The 6000-nt window shown below is 47.5% G+C and overlaps 1 protein-coding gene across 1 annotated transcript in view; it reads right to left on the bottom strand.

Moving 5' to 3' along the window:
* Slc39a10 (solute carrier family 39 member 10) overlaps positions 1–5702 on the bottom strand; it is a 49627-nt gene extending 43925 nt beyond the window's left edge. Inside the window, exon 1 of the mRNA XM_042688264.1 lies at positions 5563–5702. The gene's annotated coding sequence lies outside the window, so the exon portion shown is untranslated. The remainder of the gene's footprint in view (positions 1–5562) is intronic.
* Between the last annotated feature and the right edge of the window lie 298 nt (positions 5703–6000).

Genomic DNA, 6000 nt, shown 5'->3' on the forward strand with positions numbered 1-6000 from the left:
CCATTCTAATTTTACAGCACAATATAGAAATGAGTGAGGAAGCTGAGTCCAGTAATATTTACTTTATAAAAAAGGATTGTCCCATGGACCAATTTTCTGAGCTTTGATTTTTAACTACATGGTTAAAATTTTCTACTCAGTAGGACAACTGTAGAAGAAATTGGTATTTCAAAACTCAAAAGTTGTAGCGAGGAGCCAGTGGCTCACGCCTGTAATCCTAGCTACTCAAGAGGCTGAGATCTGAGGATCGCCGTTCAAAGCCAGCCCGGGGAAGAAAGTCCGTGAGGCTCTATCTCCAATAAACCACCAGAAAACTGGAAGTGGTTCTGCGGCCCAAGTGGTAGAACACTAGCCTTGAACTGAAGAGCTGAGGAATAGTGCCCAGGCCCAGAGTTCAAACCCCACAACCAACCAAAGAAAAACAGAAACAAAAAAACTCAAAACTTCATAGTATAACAGTAAATTCAGAAAGAAAAAAAAAAATCTAGATTTCTGAGAGCACATCCGAAATGGCTTCTTTTGGCTTGTAGATACTAAAGCAATAGCACAGTGGGATGTGCTTCTTTATTGCTGCAATTTAATTTCCTATTTCTTATATTGAATGAAAATTAATCAATCTAAAACTTAATCGCTTAAAAGTTGTAAATAATTAAAAGATTAAAATTACCTCTTTTATAGTTCATAGCAGTTCTCCTAACAGTTACGTTCTGGTCCTATGAAAGTACATAATCTTACGGCATCTGTTAGATGAGGATATACCCTACAACATTTGGATTCACTTTTCTTGTTTCTAAAATGCTTTTCTGAATTAGTTGAATGATTTCCAAAAGTAGAATACATACTAAAGACAAAATCTTGCTTGTTAAAAATGTCTATAGTAGGATTAACTGTTACCTCTTTTAGCAGCAAAATATCTAAAAATTATAAAATGTAATTATACAACTAGGTAATTATAAAAAATCATCTGCCACTAGCTTTTATTAATGGTAGAAAGACTTGAACAAGATTTTATCCTTATATTTGTACCAACCTGTAACCATGGCACCCTACTGTATCTTTCAGCATTAAAGTCTATTAAATATACAATCCTATATATGAGCAATCTAAAATTCTTATATTACTATTTCCTGCTGAGTCCCAGTGGTTCACTATCTGTAATCCTAGCTACTCAGGAGGCTGTCAATTGTGGTTGGAAGGCAGCAGGGGCAAGAAAGATCATGAGCCACACCTAGAAAACAGCTGTGGCTTAAGTGGTAGAGCACTGGCCTTGAGCAAAAAACCTCAGGGATAGCACTCAGGCCTGAGTTCAAGCCCCAGGCCTGCCACACAAATTCCCTGCTGTTATTTGTTGCATGATGTTTTACAGTATTCTCAATACTATGGTGGCTCCTAAGTAGTGAGCTGAAAACAATTTCAGTTGTTTTTTTACTGAAAACTTCAGTTTCCTTTGTAAACTGCTTCATACCTATGAAGCATTTTGAGTATCTCAGTAAATTTTTAGTTTGAGAATATATGCAGTTATTTCTTTAAAAAAACAAACCCTGAAGTCACTGTGTAGCCTACCCAAAGAACTTGTAGAAAATAGAAAGGATAACAGTTTAAATAATACTGAAGCTGGTAATAATTTCAAACTTTACAGTTCACATAAATGAGGAAGAAATCCTAAGGTTCTGAAAAGGACCGAGACATTTCTTCAAGTCATTTGTCTAATAGGCACATTTCAAAATAAATAACAACAAAAAACTCACCATGTGAATTTGATATTTTCAAACTTTATTTTGCAGTACAGTAGAAATACAAAGTTATAGGGGACTAAATTACGCCAGAAAGCAGATTTTTGTATCACCCTTTCCAAGATAAGCCCAGACTAAACAAAAATTTTGTCATTCATATATAAAGTTAATTTCAAAGATATATCTTTAATATATTACTCATTTTGGGGGGAAAAAACCCACATATAATTTTTCAAAGTAACTTCATATAGTTTTCTCTGCACCCAATTTTTTTTCTTGCGATTTGGAAAACTGGGTGCTAAAAAGTAATCAAAATTAGCCAATTCAGAAAGACCATCTGGATTAAGTCCAAAGATACATCAGGTCTATTCTGCTACTCTAATTAATTTAAGCAATATCTTTTGAAAATGTGTAAGTGAAGCTGAGCTCAAGACGGCAAGAGAAAATAAGACCACTAGGGGGCAACCTCACACTGTTGAGACTTCCACTGGGCAGTCAACCTATAAACTTAAGGTATTGGGTGTGCCCTATGTATTTATATAAATAAAACATGTATAAATATGTACATGTCTTCTTTATATGTACATATATGTAACATATACACACATAATATTATATGTGTACTGCTGTGGCTCAAACTCCAAATAGAGCATGGGCTCTACCCCTCATGGTAGCCCCAGTTCTACAGTGGTTTTTGTTTAATGAGTACTTTGTGACAGCATGTCCCCTTCAAGGGTTTTGGTTTGGCAAGGAAAACAAACAAATTTATATAAATGCAAGTAAGAAAGTAAAATATGGTTAATGTGCATGAGTAACAGAGCAAACATAGTAGGCTCTCCAAGGCCTAGTAGAAACCATTAAAATTCATTCTGACCCAAATAGTAAATTTTCTGCCTAACAAGTACAAGCTCGAGTTCAAATCCCAGTAACATACACACACACACAAACAAAACTATGTTAAATGCTGGGGAAAAAAAACTATTCTAAGATGCACATAAACTGCTTTGTTAAAAGGCAACTCTTTTGTACAATTGCTTAAAAATAATTTTTTTTTAGTTGGTCGTGAGGCCTGAACTCTGGGCTTGGGGGCTGTCCCTGTGCTCTTCAGCTCAAGGCAAGTGCTCTACCGCTTGAGCCACAGCACCACCTCCTTAAAAATAATTCTTAAAAAATCATTCTGGGTTTAGTCATTACCAAAGGAAATGACAATTAATAAATGTACATTAAAAAAGATAAAATATGAATTAGGTATTTGGTGGATACCTTGTAGTCACAGTAAACTCAAGACAGGTTTTATGGTACTTGTAGTTCACAAATAATCTTAAATAATTCACACAGGGTAACTGAACTTGTTAATACTATTTCAAAAATATTAACTATTTTCAAACTTCATTCCAAAGCCCAAGTTCTTTTCACTACTGGCCAATACCAACGGTGGAAAATGATAGCGAAATAGAATATTGTCAAATTTTATTTGCTTTAATTTTTAAAAATTTAAAAAGAAAATGAGCACTTTGGTGTTGGAACAATTTTCCCCAATATAACTATTTTGTTGATAAATCACTTACAGATAGAGGGTAGAAGGGGCAATGTCTGCCAAATTCCAGGCCTCCTCAAAATCCAAGTGCCCCCCCCAAAAAGGGGGTGGGGGGCTAGCAGGGAATAGAGGTACATGCTTGTAATCTCAGAACACCTAAGGGTGTCACAAATATATCTACACCTGACTTCAAGTTTGACCTGAGTCAAATGAAGGTACAGGAAAAAATAATAATAAATTTGCAAATACTTCAAAATTAAAAATAAAAATTAAAAAAAAAAAAACCCAGTCACTCACATTTCAAATGAGACATTCAGCCTATACAGCTGAGCACCCCTGATGACGCCTCAGGTTTCCCCGGCCCACTTCAAAGTAGCACCCAGGTGGTTCTGGCACGGGGCCTATTAACTCCAATTGCATAGGAGTCTACTGACAGAATTCAGGTGGGTGAATTTGGCCGGGGGGGGGGGGGGGGGGAAAGACTTTCATTTAACCACTGATATTTTTGTTTTTCCTCCATTATTCCTGAATGCAGGCCAAAATTACAGTAATAGGCTCCCGGGGGGGGGGGGGGGATTTAACTTGACATCCTAACATATCCTTTAAAACTTCACCAGTTTGCATTAAGCAAGCTACAGTGCTATTTAATGCTTCTCAGTGACTACTTCCAGATAATTGACCCTATATTATCTGTAACATTCAAAACCAGTCCTCTCGAGATGAGCCACAAAAATGTAAAAAATAATAAAAATGCTGGCCAGCCCGTCGCTGCTTTTAATTCACAAAATGCGTTACTGACACTACCGATGTATGTGCTTCTCTCCCTGGTGTCCTGCTCAGCTACACGTCGGACGTGGGCTCTGTCTGGAAGTCTAGGAAAAAGGACTGGCTCTCAGTCCCTCAGCACTACCCGCATCTCAGTGTTCCAGCCGCTGGCTCGGGGATCGCAGTGAAACCCGCACCCCGGAGTGCGGGGCTCAGGCTTCCGGGGGCAGGGGCTGTAAAGCCTGCTCTGTTACTTTCTTCCTAGGGTCGGGCGAGGCCTTTCAGACAGACATCTACCGACAGAACACAGAAGTGGAAAGCCTGTCCCGGGCCAGTTCTGCTCCAAGTCTAACACGCGGTTCCAGGTGGAACGGCGGCAGTCAGCAGGGAGGCCGCACGGGAAGGGGGGGGGGGGGCTGCTTTTTCCAGCTGCACTCATTTCTGAGTCGCAGGTACTGGGGTGGGGGTCAGGACCCCCGCAGCAGGGATGGGGGGGGTGCCCGTCCCGCACGTGCCCGGCTCCTTGCAATCACCCCGCGTGCACCGGCTCCCACGTGAACACCTCTATGGGAGCCACAGGAAGACCTTCCACGTCACGTCGCCCGCCGCCGAAGGGGTTCCCCCCGCCCCGAGGTCCCCTCCGGGGCTCGGACCGCCCCCCAGCGAGTCGCCCCGGATCCCATCGGCGCCTCCCCCCCCCACACACACCCCGGGCCGCGCCCACGGCGCCCTCCACCGAAGAACAAAGCCCGGGCCGCCGCGCCACCTCCCCACCCCTCCACCCCCCCCCCCAGCCTCGCCCCGCACCCCTCAGCTCCGGGGGACCCCAACAGCCCCGCTCGGGCTGCCGTTCGGTTGGCGGGAGGGGGTGGGGTAGAGAACGAACCCCCCGCGAGGCCGCCGCCGTCCGTTACCCTCCGAGGCCGGAACCGCGGCGCCCGGGCTCCATCCCGGGGTCCCCGCGCCCGGCCCCGGCACGGCTGCCCGGCAGGACCTCCGAGAACGCCCCGGGAACCCGTGGCCACCCCCCCACACACACACACCGCGCCCCCGGGACCCCCGCCCCCCCCGGCGCGCGGGGTCCCCACCGCGGCCCAGGACACCGCCCCGGACGCCCGCGCGCAGCCCCCAACCGCCGCCGCGCGCGCCCCGGCCGCCGGCCCGCCGCGGCCCGGCCCGCGCAGCCGCCCCGACCCCCCGCGGGAGGCCGAGCGGGATCCGGGTCCCCGCGGACGGGGCCCAGGCTGCCGCCGCCGGCCCGGCCCCGGGCGGCCCCGGGCGCACACGAGGAGCCGCGGTGCCCCCACGCGCTGCCCGCCGCGCGCCCCGCTCCGGCTCGCCGCCGCCGCCGCCGGCTGCAGCAGCTGCGGAAACCCCGAGCGCCCCGATCCCCCGGGAACCCCGTCCCGACGCCCCGTTTCTGTTCTCCCCGTCTACCCCCACGCCGTCCCGGGACTCGCAGCCTCCGCCGCGCATGGGGCCGGTTCTGGGGGAGGGAATGTAAACAAATCGGGGTTTTATAGTTACCTCACACTCGAGTGCCGTGTGCATCTCCTCTCCGCTCGGTACCAAACCCCGGCTGCACCAAATCGTGTATTCACCAAAGCCGACTGCGCTAACTGCGTCGCGGAGGCCAGCGCTCCCGACGCCCGGTTACGCCAACGGCGTACAAGGCCCACTCAGGTCCCTGCGCAGCCGCACCCGGTCCGCCTATGGGTGCTACGCTACGGGCGTACACGCACCACCCAGCCATTCACTTCGGAAGCGCGGTTTGCGTAGAGAAACTGCACCACTCGCGGATTCTACACGGATGGTCGGAGCCACAGGAAACTCGAGTCTACGCAAATTGCGGAGATCCAGGGCTCCGCGCTAGTTTTGTTCCAAGAAAGGACGCCGCGGGGGAGTTGGGGCGGCTTCTAACGCATGCGTGGAGCGCCCTTTACCACTGGCCATCTGGCCCGGCGT

Source organism: Dipodomys spectabilis, unplaced genomic scaffold, assembly GCF_019054845.1.
Source record: "Dipodomys spectabilis isolate Male_0828 unplaced genomic scaffold, ASM1905484v1 ptg000115l, whole genome shotgun sequence".
NCBI lineage: Eukaryota > Metazoa > Chordata > Mammalia > Rodentia > Heteromyidae > Dipodomys > Dipodomys spectabilis.